We start from the raw sequence: 15,517 nt of genomic DNA, 5'->3' as shown, positions 1-15,517 counted from the left end.
TGAATGTACCTAATGTGTTTAGATATCTGCAACATATGTATTGTTATATCAAAATACCTATGATTTCTATTGGTGACAAAGCATTAGGTTGTAATCATATTACTGTAAGTTGTAATCATCATAATGGAAAGAGTGCTAAATTTTTGTTAGAGATTGGTGAAAATGAAAACATAATATTTCCCATCCATGTTCAGGGATCCTTCGAGTTAGATCTACAGATCTCAGTTTAAGGACCCTGTGGTCCAGGCCTAGATCCAATGTTCCAGGATTAACTTTCCATAAATGTCTTTCCTTAAAGTGCAAGTCATGATTTTGTGGTTCATCAATTCGAGCGCTGTATCCAGCTCCTTGCTAACAGAGTGGAGCTTGCTTAGGATTCTCTTTTTTCCTTCTCTCTCTGCCCCTACCCATCTTGTGCTGTCCCTGTATCTCAAAGTAAATAAACTTAAAAAAAAAAAAGACTATGAAGAACAACAGTCATTAAGTATAGATTTATAAGTGATACAGATAATGCAATCGTTCTAGCAGACTTCAGAATAAGTATGGTTAATATGATCAAGGAAATAAAGGACAATATAAAAAATTCTACCAAAGGACTTGAAACTGTAAAAGAAGAACCAAATGTATATTTTAGAACTTAAAGCTACAATAACTGAAATTAAAATCACCAAAGCTCACAGCATCACTTTATTGAAAAGACACTTCTCTCTTCCTATCTTGAGTTTCCAGAGTAATCAAAATCATTGAGCAACTGTCTCTTTTAGCTCTTACTGCTTCTTGTCACTTTTCCCCCACGAATTCTTTATCTGCTGAGTCTCTAGAGTCTGCACCTCCTAAAACTCCTTCTTTTATATGACTTCAACTGTTACACCACCCAAAATTTCCAAATTAGTGTTCTATGTCATCCTTCACAATTTCTGATCAATTGCCTTTGAATGGGTATAGTATTCACAACAAATTTGACAAGTATTTACTTATCAACACTTTTCTTGACCTTTTAAAAAATTGTTTCTCCAAAAAAGAAACAAGCTCCTTGAGTATTTGTGTTCCTTTGAAACCTAAAGTATTCAATGCTGTGATTTTCATATGGTAGACATACAAAATATATTGACAAATACAACTTTTACAAGGATCCTTATTTAGTTTAGTGACACATTATTACAGTTTCAGAACAAATGCAAGCATTCTTAGTATTTATGAAAGTATCAGGCTTTTAAAATTAATCTTTAATAATCTTTTTCATTATGATGACATCATTTAAATTGTTAATGTTTTAGAAATGACTTACTTGGGAAACTAAAATGTCAATTTTAAAGATCCTTTAGGCAAAGCAGATTTTTTTAAATTTATGGTCCTTCGTTTTGAAGCTAAATAGATTATTTTTTCTCATGTTATTACATTTCACCATTTTAATTATTGAATGTGTTCAGAGATGAAAATGACTATGAAAAGAAATGCCTGCCTTTTTTTTTCTTAACAGGCATCACTTACTGATTAGTTTGCTCTAACAGGTACTTTGGGAATGAAACACAGTTATTCTGTGCTTACAGTCTATTTGTCTTCTGAATTACCAGACATAGTCACTAGGCATCCACTTATGCAGCAGAGGAACTAATATTCCTGATGAGGGCAATACATAAGGCAATCTATGCTCCTAGTATGGAATGTGTATAAACAAAATGCAAAAACTAATCAAGCTAACTAGAGTATGCAATGATGAAATGAGATGAGGTATATGAGTTCACTTTTTAACTGGGAAAGCAAGGCACAAATGTAAGCTACTAGAAGCATAATTATTCTCATAACTTCTGTTTAATGGTTTGTTGAATTTAAAAACACCTCCAACTTTCATATTAAATGTTATATATTGATAACAATTGTAAAAATATTTCACATGAGTGAAAGCTCAAAGGAAAATGGCAGGCCAGAATGTTTAGCACCTCAAAGACAAAGTTTCATAAAAGGGTGGGGGAAGAATGTGAGAGAAAAAAGAAGGGGGGAAGGGATAAAACAATTCTCACACAGGATAGTATGGCTGAAGTTGAAAAGCAAAGTAACACAAAAATATTTTATGTAATTATTATTATTATTATTATTATTATATAAAGCCATCAGAGTTGAGCTCTGATGAGCTTAATATGAATAATTATATTTCGTACAAGTCCCAGTGTACCTCAGCACTCTGTAATCAACCACATCACATTTCTCTACTGAAAGATGAACAGCATTTTCAGAGCTGTTTAAATGCTGGAAAAGAGTATATACAGTTATACATTGGGAATACCTTATTCAAAATCATGAATTCGAAAGAAATCCTTTGAGTATATCTTGAGATCTATGTTTGAGATTATATTATGAGGTAAAATAGGGCCAACTGGCCTGTTTTGAAGAAACAGACCCAAATATATGTGCTTTACTCTTCTTTTCTCCATGTACATTTCCCTGCTTTAACTTCCATCAGATTGTGGATTTTTATGTAGGCAGCTGCTCATCAGCAGCTTTTTAAACCACAGGATGATAGGAAGCATATCAGTTTAAAAACATGTCAACACAACTTTAATTTCCTCCACGCTTTATTTACCCTTCCATTCATATTGCTTCATAATATTAAAAATCCCAAAAACCTTGTTTTATAATATGACCCAACTCAAAAGTACACAATGGGAAAATGCATTCTCTGGTTTTAATATCAAGACGTCTCATGTTAGCCCCAATGGTTGTTCGTTGCTTTATAATAGAGATTATGACAATAACAATTTTACTTTTATTTTCTTGGTCTTCAAAGGTTGAATATGAAACATTAATATTTTGGAAAGTCTGTTTTCTTCCTTCACCAAGAAATTCTAAGATTTGTCAATCCAAATGATTTTTGGCCTTTAATGTAGTGAATATATTTCAACCACTTTAAAAACATTTATTTGGGAGTGGTCTAAGGTAAATACATCCAGTTAAAACGGCTTAGCTATTGTATATTAACATTGTCTTCAAACTTGTTCTTTTTATATGCTTTAATTTTGAAGGATTGCTTTTCCCTGCATTTATTGGGGCTTTAGCTTTTTTTTTACATTAGTGACCTGTATAAGTGCTAAAGAGAGGCACAGAGACATAATGTCTTTAGGAAAAGCGTCATACATTTGGAATGAAATGTGTTTGCCTCTTAACTGTGCAACGTTTAGCTTATGAAATATACTTAAATTCTAAAAAATCAATTTCCTTAGTTAAGACATAGCACAGTTTACAGAAAAAATGTAATCATGTGCCTTCTTTATAAATCACTAGCTTAATAAGCACATAAGTTTTACACATGAAAGCATTTTTAATTATAAAAGTCTTAAAGTACATAAAATAATACTTTAATGGACTAGGCTGTAGGAAGTATATTTATACATCCAAAGTTTGTGCATTCAAAATAAAAGTGGATAATATTGGGCATTAAATGTGAAATGATAAAATAGTTAAGAGTCTATAAATTAGTTCATATTGAATTCACTAATTGACAAACTAAGCATATTAACTAATTTCCACTGTTTTAGGAATACTAACCACCTTGCCAAGAGCTTTATTTTTAATTTGTAGTTAAAATAATGCAAGTTTGGAAATTTTCATTTGAAATGTGAAGCAAGATACAATCAACAGGGGAAATGCATGTGCAAATTAATGGTTGTTTTCATGAGGGGTTTAATCTTCATGTTCATTGAACAGTAGGTGTTACTATAATGAAATCTTGATCCTAGGTGTATAAAATAAAGAATACATACTGTTTAAACTAAAATATTTTGATTTACTTTTATACTGACTCTCTTCCATGTTATATTTCTGACTTTTGTATGAGAAAGTCAAAACTCATTTCAGGCTTAAAAGAAATTCAGGTGGTATTAAATAAAATTTCAATACTTTTTAACATGTCTTGTAGGTAGATTTTATTTAAAAGGAAACAAATATTTAGAGAATTAAAGAAATATATTGAGTTTACACACAGATACTGCATCAAAATTAATTCCATAGAGTTACTGAATATTGAAAATACATAGAAAGAAACAATAAAATGAGGTATGTGTAAACATCCCAGGTTAACCTATAGTAGATGCTATTTTTAATAATGTCTGTAAAAAACTTTCTCTGCCTGTACCACTTGCTTTCAATCTACAAAAATTAAAGACAATTTCATGATTAACTTAAAGGAAAGTAGCATAGTCTGTCAAAATACATTAGAAGATAAAAGCATCTAAAATTGTGGAACAAACTTACTTCTTTCTTAACAACAACAACAAAAAACATTAATCAGCAACATCAATATTTTAAATGGTAGTTTTTAAATATTTGCTTTTGCTAAAACAGTATGAAGATATACATGTGTTGTTGCTTCAGTAGGAATACTTCCAATAAATTAATTTAGTCTGATTTCCTTATCAACATTTGTAAGGTAATTAATAACCCTTGTTAATAAGGTAAAAGTATAGACGCTAACACATATTGGTAAATTCATTATTTAAACATAATGGATGACATTTAAAATTATATGGTACAGGGGCGCCTGGGTGGCGCAGTCGGTTAAGCGTCCGACTTCAACCAGGTCACGATCTCACGGTCCGTGAGTTTGAGCCCCGCGTCGGGCTCTGGGCTGATGGCTCAGAGCCTGGAGCCTGTTTCCGATTCTGTGTCTCCCTCTCTCTCTGCCCCTCGCCCGTTCATGCTCTGTCTCTCTCTGTCCCAAAAATAAATAAACGTTGAAAAAAAAAAAATTAAAAAAAAAAATAAATAAAATAAAATAAAATTATATGGTACAATAAATCACCTGGATATTCTTTTCACTATAAACTAGCTTTAAGTACACAGTTTGAAACACATTTTGATGAGTATTTTATCACATTGCCATCAAAGGAAAAGCTTCTTGGTGTCAAAACCGCTGTTTCATGTCTATGTAGGATATTTGTGTCTGAGCAAACTCATTTATGAGTTTCGGGCAACTTTGTAGGTGAAAAACTGTTTTATGCCATGAAATTATGGCTGATTTCAATATTATTTTTGTTCTGTTTTGGGCATATATACAAACTATCTCTAGTTTTTTAAAATTAAACCAGCTTTTAGGTATATTATTAATATATTTAGATTTAGATCAGAACTTGATTTTAAACTTTGAATATTCGCTTTATTATATAAAATGTTTTATATTATGTTTGCCTGCCCAAGGCCACCTGTACCAAACTGAATAGATGTGAATAAGATGCACAAATTGTATTATTGATCAGAGAAGAATGGAATGTGATGGACATTCATGATGGGAATTATCAGAAGAACCCACTCTATGACAGGGCAGGATATTTTTATCAGTTGTCACTGTGGTCTATAAACTTACAGGGGAGCATATGAGAAAGCATATGCTTTCTCCTTGGAGGAAGCAGGGCACATAGACAGTTTGTAAAAACCTCACAGTTGGTTTCAATATTTCTACACAATGAGCCATTGACCTAGAACACTAGTTTTCAAAATACTAGTTTTAACACTACTTCGTAGTAAAATCAGATCCATTTGGAGGACATGGTAAAACACAGAGTTGTGGCCCAACCCCAAGATTCTGTTTTGGTAATTCTGTGGTGGAGACTCAGAATTCACAATTCTAGTAAGTTCCCAGGTTTTGTTGATGTGGCTGGTCCAGGGCCCATGCTTTTCAGAACCACTGCCTGAGAAGGTACTGTCTTTCTAAGGCACAGCCATCCTTGTGACACAGAGTCAGGGGTGGGGGATGTTTTTGTTTTTTTGTTTTTTCCACTGATGATTCTACTCTCAATGATGGTTTTGTTTTTTGTTTTTGTTTTTTGGTTTTTTCCATTGATGATTCTACTTTCAATGATGATTCTACTCTCTGGATCTTCAACTGATATTAGATACCTAGGTCTGACTTTTTCTATACCAGAAAGATAAAGGGCTGACAATTTTTATATTTTTCTCCTATATCTATCATATAGTAGACATGAGGATACTAAAGTGGGTTAGCTGGGGTCTTCTAACCTAGTATAACCTAGAGTAACCTAGTGGAGTTGTAAAGAGATAATACATGATAAAAATGTTAAGTCCGTGGTAAGAAATGTTCAAGGAATATAGAATGTAGAGGAAAGGCAACTAATGCAACAGGGGAATCTGAGTCAAAACAGGCGTTGTGAAGTTGCATCTTAAAAGATGAATGGCAGTTGCCCAGTGAAATATTTTTAGCAATGGAATACTCTATGATGTAATCTAGCCCACTTTTTCTGATATGTGTGAAACAAGTAGGATGAAAAGAAATTTTCTTTAGAATCTCCCCACAAAATGATTGACTCTGGGCTATGCCTTGTTCTTTTCTTCCTCTTTATTATCTTGCCCCAGTTGGAATATGTTTTTTGTTTGTTTTTGTTTGCTATGTTTGTTTTTTTAAGTTGAATTGGAGTTGTATTTGTATTCCCAAATTCTAACTTCATTAAAAAAAAAGTTTAAGATTTCTTGACTCACACTTGGAAAAATTACATCTTCAAAAGTTCCAAATAAATGTGTAGGTGTTATTTTTCAATCATAGAAAGGAATAAAAATATAAACACAAACAGGTTCACTCATATCTCCTACCCAAGGAATAATGGATCACAGGAAGGATACAGACATGAATTTGGTTTCTTGTTGCCCTGTGCTTGTGCACTATAGGAGTTAATATGACAGCAAGACTGGCTCTGTCTTTTGTAGAGAAAAATCTTAGCCATTCTACAAGAGTACTTATTGACACTTCTGTCTCTTCCACCACATACTCCTTAGGAATTTTATGGGATTTTTTGTGTAGGAGAAAATAAAACATAAATGTTTGCTAACTAGAGATAATTCTAGCAAGATATTTACTGGAGTCATACTGGTTTTAGCCAAATCAATTTGAGTTTAAAGCAATTGTTCTTATATATTTCATTACACATAGAAGCAAAGATTACAGAAAAAAAAAAAAAAACAGTCCAAGCAGAGGAACTATCATGTGTAACAGCATTTAACCATAAATCTGAAGGTAAAGAAACCCAAGTTGTTATTTTCCCCAGAACATAATATTAGGATAGAAGCAAGGCTATAGTGAAATAGAACAAATCATACTGAGGCCTATGTATCATCAATTGAGACATTGATGAATTCCTCCTATTTGTGTTCATGGTGTGTGTGTGTGTGTGTGTGTGTGTGTGTGTGTGTGTGATAATTCCATATAATGCAGCACTACATAGTTATTAGAGATACTAAATTTGAATAAGAAAAGTAAATCCTGTGTTAAAATAAATGAACACTTAGGTTGTAAAATTGTATATATTATCTTCACTACATTTCCACTCATTTGTTCATAAAATATTAATTAAGAATGCTATCATGTGTCAGGCACTGTTTCATAACACTGAGGATACAGTGTCAAATAACACAATTTCTTTACCTTACCTAGATTATATTCTGTATCAAAGAGATGGCAACTACTTTGGAAAAGAAGAGGAAACAGATAGTGAAAAGCGTCATGTAGAGAAATAATCTAAAGCCAAATGATCGCAAGTGTAGGTGTTTGGATAGGAAGATCAGGAAAAGGGTAACTCAGGAAGTGAATGTATTATTTATCTATTACTGAGTAACAAATAACCTAAAATGTAGTGCCTTAAAACAATAAGTATTTATTTTCTTAGTTTCTATTGTTTAGAATTTGGGCATTGTTTAGTTGGTTGCTTCTGGCTCAGAGTTTCTTCACAGATTATAGGGCACATTTCAGCTAGGACCCTGGCCTCATCTGAAGGCCAACAGCAGAGGATCACCTCCAGGATTACTTACATGCTTGTCAGCAAAGCACAATGTGTCATTATGTGGGATTGTACACATGGCTGTCTCACAATATGGCAGGTGGCTTCCTCTAGGGCAAGAGTTCCAATAGAGCGTGCGCTTAAGTTGAAAGCCACAGTCTTTGTAACCTAATTTCTTTTTTTACAACCTAATTTCAAAAGTGACGTCCCATATAATTTCTGCCATATACCTATTCATTCTAAGCAAATCAGTATGTCCAGATGGACTCAAAGGAGTAGAATTACACAGTGGCATGAATACCAGGACATAAATATCACTGAGGGTCACTTCAGAGCCTGCCTAACACAGTAGCATATAAGCTGAGGTCTTATTGCCAAAACAGAAATGAGCCATGACAAAACCAGGGACAAAAATTCTTCAAGTAAGGCAATGACATCATGCATTTTGTAATACCATTTTAACACAATTGTATTTATAGACCCAGAAAACATACACACACAAATATTTTTACCTGTGGCCTTGCCACCCTGGGGTGGCCCGCCTCAAGGTCTAATATGTCTTATTATTCCGTTCACCTTCCTCCCTGTCAGTCGCCCCTGACATAGCCTCTTTCTGTTCAAGTCACCACAACTTCCCAGGTTACCTTTTAAGTCAATCTGAGCTGTACTACTCTACTTGCAGTCCATTTGGCATCTTTGCCTTTCTAAACTCTGAAAATGCCGGCTGCACTCCAAAACCACATTTTGCACTCTTCTCTGTTAGCACTGTGTGGTGGTCCTACAAGTGTTTGCAGCTGAGTGATATCTGGTGCATCAGCTGTCTCTATGAATCATTCTCTTAAAATATCCCTTATTTGGAACACAGGGAGAGAAGAGGAAGTGCCACAGTGTTGCCTATGGAGAGGGACATCAACGTTTCTTAAAGAACCAAATTATTTTAATTTTTTTTGTATTTATATACATAGATGAACGGTGAATGATAGATCAGGAGAGCAAAATCAGTTTTCCTAATTCAGAGCATATCCTATAGATGTATATTACATCTCTATTTGGAAGGAGGAGGTACTAAAACACTAAGACAAAAATATTCCCGCGTAACCTCCTGTTACAGTATCATAAATAAAACCTTGATGAGAAACTTTGGTATAGGTAAATGATAGATAGATGGCCAGATATATAGAAGGATACACAGATACACAGATAGATAGATTAGATGATCTAGAGATTTATTTTCCATATTTAAGGTTATTTAAAGAGAATTGCCTGTGTAAAGAATTACTGGATAATACATATGAAACATTTTAATTCTCTTCATAAAAATATTTTTTAGAAGAAACACTGGAAGATTATCTCATGAATAACACAACTAAAAAATAAAAACAGAGAATAAGAGAGAAATAATGAAATCCAGGGTGGTGTAGCGTCAATATTCCTAAGACGATAAAAAAGTTCAATAGGGCATGAGATAGGAAAGTATAATTCAGCTTAAGATACCATTTTTAAAGATCATAAAATTGGAATATAATATGTAAGAGCAACCCTCATACATTTCAAGGATGAACTTCCTTCAGCATTGAGTGAGAGAGCCAATACTTGGATCATAAATTTCTCTTCAAATGTCCTCTTGGAACATTCTCTTCAGCATTACAGTTTGTCCTATTTCTTCTCATTATGATGCAGTCACTGTTCATGTTGTTGCTGGTCACTGCTTAGAATGATAAACTTTGCCCTTCAGAGGATTTAACTCCTTTCCACAAGTGTCTGAGTGAGTTGGGTGAAAGGCAGCTTTCCTTTTCTGTCCTTTTTCAGACATTCTCAATCTTCTGTTTACTTTTCCAAATAATTTTACTTTTCCTCAGTCAAGATTCCATATGCACATCAGTCATTTTTTTTCTTGACATTCCATGTTTTTGTCCACAGAAGTATTGCTAAGACATAAACAAAAAATAATAGATTTCCTAAAACCTTATTTCATCTCACCGGTGTAGGCAACAATGTTGAATTTATCGTTGTATACTAAGTGTTCCTGCAAATTTAAAAACCATAACAAAGCAATTTCTCATAACTGGGAAATTAAGCATGATTTATGATCATACATTTAAATATGAAATCCTTATATCTGAATGAAAACAATTTTGAAAGATTCAAAAAATTTTCTGAGAAGACTAACAACTAACAAGTTTACATGAGGTTGTACATAAAGAGAAGAAACATGTTCTCTAAAAGAAAAAAAAATGTTTAAGGATGATCAGTAAGAACAACTAATGTTTCAGGAAAAAGAAAGCCTTTAAGTTTTTTCCTCTACACATTTAAAAAAAAAAGAAAGAAGAAACTGGGATCTGGATATTGCACATTAATAAAATGAACATGTAGAATACTCCTGATATAAAGCTTTGGTTATTTAGCTAAAATAAAATTGTGAAACTTCTAAACATTTCATAAAGCTTTTAATTATATAATGTTAAAAGTATAAAGTACAAAAGACATATGATTCTGTATTGCCTATAAGAAACTAAATTGGTTGAAATTTCTAAAAAAGGAAATTAACATGGGAATACCATCTGGCTGGGTGATGTACTTCCTGTTATATGAATTCTAGAAAAATTAGAAAAGCTGACACTAAAATATGTGTAATGCAATATTGTTTTGAACACTATCATTATAAATGATAGTTAACATTTTTTGCCCGTTTTTTGTTTTTTGTTTTTGTTTTTGTTTTTGTTTTTTGCATAGCAGGAACCAGGGTAAGTGTTTTATATGTAAGTCTTGGGAATTAGAAGATCTTAGATTCAAACGTCAGGTGTGCCACTCATTATATGATCTGAGGCAATAACTTAGTCCTTGTGAAATTCATCTCTAATGTGTGATAATAATAGCAAATAGCAAGAAGTGTGGTATATAAGTTAAATGACACAACACACATGGAAATCACTGGTAAAAAAAAATTGTTCTCTTTAATTGGCATTTCTAATCTGCAGGAATATGATGAAGCCTGGTTAATTTTTAAAACTCAATAGTTTCAATATTTATACTTATTTTACAATTTGCTGCTACACTAAATGTTAAAACTAAAACAAGTTTCAGGAAAAAAACAATTGCTAAAGGTTACTCAAAGGGAAATTATATAAGCAAGGATATTAGTTTATAACTATGCTACATGTATTAAGTCAACACTGAATGCCTGTCTAAAGAGAAAAACAATATAGCCCAATCTCAAAAAATGTCTCCTATGATTAGGAGTGTTCAAGACAGTGACAAAACACTTCAAAAAAAAAAAAAAAACAGCAAAGGGATGCTGTCTGCAATTATGAGTCTTTTGTTCTTTTTTCTTGTCTCTCAGAAGATTAGGCACTGGGAAGATGAAACTCCATAATACAGGAAAATGTAATTGAGACAGCAGGTTTAGAAAAAAATATATAGAAATAAGAAAAAATGATTTAGGCCGAATATAACTCTCTCTCTTGAGTAAGGTAGTTCAAGAACAGAGAGTTCCTGTGTGGAAACTCTTAACAGAGAGAATAAAGGGAGAAACCCTCTTTTAATTCATACAAACAAGAAAAATACAAGGAAGCAATTTTAATGGCAGTAGCAGATATTATTTATTTCAGTTATTGGTATAAAAATCATCCCCAAATGAATGCATAAAACAGCCACCATTTTATTGTTAGGGCAGGAATTCTGCTAGGGCATACCTGGGAAGACTTCTCCTCATCTCATACCTGGGATCTCAGTTAGAGAGACTCAAATAGCTGTGGGTGACTTGTACAACAGAAGGCAAGAGTTATCTTCATACTCCATTCACATTTCTGTCATTTAGGCTGAGATGATTTATAGATCGCAGTCAACTAGGAATGGTGACCTACCTGTGGTTCCGCCATGTGACTTAAGCTTCCTCACAGCATGGTGACCACTGAGAGGTTGGACTTTTTACATAGTAGCTGCGGGCTACCATGAGTGGGTATTCATGCAAGCATGGCAAAGACTAAAGTTTCAGGTAAGGAGACAGAAAAGTCACCCACCCCTTCTTGGAAGACGACTAAAAGATATAGTCATGTTTTTAAAACATCGTATCGCTATGTGCCACATTCCTTCAGACTACCTCTGATTTCAGATTTATGTGCAAAAGGCATAGTCCCTGTGTTGTGGCTTCCCAAGGGTATCCTCAGGTTTGGTGATTTGCTAGAAGAACTCACCGAACTCAGAAACACTATAATATTCATGGTCATGGCTTATTACAGTGAAAGGATATAGGTTCAAATAAGCAAATGCAAAATATGCATATGGCAGAGTTCAGGAGGAAGCACGCATGAGCATCCAATTGTCTGCTCTCAGTGGAGTTGAACAGACAGCCCTTAATTTCTCCAGAAATTAAGTGTGATAACACTTATGGAGTATCGCCAATTAGGGAAACTCATCTGAGCTTTGGTGTCCAAGGTTTTATGGGGGGTCAATTACATTGGCATAGAAAACCTGAATGACCGACCTTAACCAGTGTCCATCCTCAGCCTGCCCAAATGTCAAACTGATACATTGTGTCCTAGGGCCCCAGAAGAAAAAACAAACAAACAAAAACAAAAACAAATTCACCATAAATTGCATTGTTAGCATAAACTATCTGCATGGTTCAAGGGCTCAATACAATACTAATCAGGCAGGATATTCCAAGGGTTTATTGGTTTTCTCTCAACTGCTGGTAAAGATTCAATCAGTTCTTTAAAATGAGCCATGTTCAAACAGCCCAGACTGTTGAACAGCCCATTACCGCACAGTAGCTATATCCTTTTGTGTTTGTGCGTTACTGCTTTTGAATTTGTAATATGGATTTTTAAATTATCACAGTCTACTCTAGGGTAATAGTATACTTTTTTACATGTAGTATCAGTAAAATGCAAAAACATAAAACATTCTATTCAAAACAAAGCAATTGACAAAATCTACCTGACAATATTAAATATGGGTAAAGATGAAATAGACGAGTGAGAATATAACATAAGAGTGTAGGGGCACTTGGGTGGCTCAGTCAGTTAAGTGTCTGACTCTTGATTTAGGTTCAGGTCATGGGATTGAGCCCCACGCTGGGCTCCACACTGAGCATGGGGTCTGCTTAAGACTCACTCATTCTCTCTCCCTAAGCCTCTCTCCACTGCTCATGTTCTCTCTTGCTCTCCAAAATAAAATTTTAAAAAATAGCATAAACTGGTACAACTGCCATGGGCAATAATTTGTTATTATTTTATAAGGAAACATAAGCATAATTTATGACTGGGTATTCCCCTATTATAGATATATCGCAGATGAACATATACAGATACATATGCTATATGCTCATGGTAGCATTGTTCACAGCCGCAAAGTTCTCTTTCGAAAATATAACGGATAGGGGTTTCTGTGAGTTACATACACATTTGAATGTGCAGGAACACAGGGAATAATGTACCAATGAGTCCTTATTTAGGAATGTAACCTAGTGCCTACAGTTTGGAATCTATTGCCCGTTCTCTAGTAAAAGGGACTCCAGGCACTAGTAACTGATTATGGGATCTGGGGCATGTAAATTAAAGGGGAGCCTGGGATATTTCTTACTTGAGAGCAAGTAACAGAGTGTAGTAGGGAGGACATATACAAAGGATATAGGATCAAGTTGGAAGGAGTTCATTCATGCAAAATTTGGGACAATTTGAACATTGAGAAGAGTAATATTTTCAATGGACTGTCACATAGGAATACATGTAAAAGACACAGTGAGTCCATATTGATATACAGAAAGGGAAAAAGGACAGAAAAAAAAACTTCCCTGATAGCATTTGTAGTGATTATTATACCATCTCCTTACTCTGAAAATTGTTATTTAAAAGAAACAAGTCAAACTCTAATTCTCATCCTCAGTTGATGAGAACAGTTCTTCTAATGGAAGAATGCCAACTAAGTAATATAGAAAGGATAACAGATTTTTTTTTTTTAAAGCAAACATTTGTAGCCCCTGGTAAGTAATTGATTCAGGTGATTATCATCAATAAATGTTGAAAACATTAGATATTCACATAGTGCTAAAATAAAACCTTATACAGTTTTTGCTATTCACAAATTGGAATACACAGCAGTATAGCATTATTAATACAGTTTCTGCCGGCCTGATGTGTTTCGTGATGGCAGGACACCTGTGAAGAGTCCACACCAGATGAAGTTTCACCTGAACCTAATCAGTTCTTCAAATCTACCTTCCAGTTTTTCAGAAATTCAAGGGATGGAGATATCAGTTTAGTACCCAAGTGCACAATCAGACAAATCCAGACTATGTAGCATTCTACAAGACAACAACCCTTGTTTCTTCAAAATGAAATGCCATGAGGAAAATGTAACAGGGTGATCTCTTTCTTGATTAAAGAAAGCTAAAAAGATATACAGTATACAATGTGTGTATGTTGAAAAAAGCTTTTAAAAAGAGATTTCTGGGGTGTCTGGGTGACTCAGTCACTTAACCATCCAACGATTTCGGCTCAGGTCATGAACTCACTGTTTATGGAATCTAGCCCTACATCAGGCTCTGTGCTGACCGTGCGGAACCTGCTTGAGATTCTCTCTCTCCCATTTTCTCTGCCTTTCCCTCACTGCCACTCTCTCTCTAAGAAATAAATAACTAAAATAACTAACCAACCAAATAAATACATAAATAAATTGATAAATAAATAAAAATAAAAGTTTAAAATACAGTTTGTAATTATGAAGAAATTTAAATATATTTATTTTAAAACATTGAAAATAAAATATGCCTGCCTCTAGCTTCTCTCAGTCTCCATACATTCTTCACATTGCTGTCAGAATTAACTTACCAAAACACAGGTCCGACTAAGCTATTTATTCCTCAAGGCTTAATTTAAATAGCACCTCTTCTGAGAAGTATTATTTAACTCCTCAGAAATAATCCATTGCTTTGTTGTTAGTTAGTTTGTTTTTGTTTTGTTTTAATATCCCCAACTACACAGTTGATACTCTTAGTCTAGTTTTATCCTCAATTTAAAATTTTTTCTTTTCCAACTCTAATTAATGTCTTTCGGTATACAAATGAATGCCTGAGATTTTGTCTGCTAAAACTCAAAACTTAATTTTATAATACCCGGGGCGCCTAGGTGGCTCAGTTGGTTAAGCGGCTGACTTCAGCTCAGGTCATGATCTCGCGGTCCGGTAGTTCGAGCCCCGTGTCAGGCTCTGTGCTGACAGATCAGAGCCTGGAGTCTGTTTCAGATTCTGTGTCTCCCTCTCTCTGACCCTCCCCTGTTCATGCTCTGTCTCTCCCTGTCTCAAAAATAAATAAAAACGTTAAAAAAATTTTTTTTTAATTTTATAGTATCCAAGGTTATGAAGTTATAAATAGTAAAAATTATGACATTAATATTAATATGAAGGTGTTCAGTGTTTTGAACAAACATTTCATACTTTATATATTAAAAATAATAAGCACATTTTAATAAGCACATCTAAAATATTTATTCTTAGACACTTCAGCATTTTATTTTTAAGCATGAAATCAAATAAAAATACAACTTAATTAAAAATCATTGGGGCACCTGGTGGCTCAGTTGGCTAAGCATCTCTGACTCTTGATTGCTGCTCAGGTAATGATCTCATGGTTTGTGAGATCAAGCCCAAATCGGGCTCTGTGCTGACAGCGTGAAACCTGCTTGGGATTCTCTCTCTCTTTACTCCTCCCCCACTCACACTCTCTCTGTTTCTCTCAAAAT

This window comes from Herpailurus yagouaroundi, unplaced genomic scaffold (genome assembly GCF_014898765.1).
Source record: "Herpailurus yagouaroundi ecotype Mexico unplaced genomic scaffold, PumYag 139, whole genome shotgun sequence".
NCBI lineage: Eukaryota > Metazoa > Chordata > Mammalia > Carnivora > Felidae > Herpailurus > Herpailurus yagouaroundi.
This window is presented reverse-complemented; position numbering follows the sequence as displayed.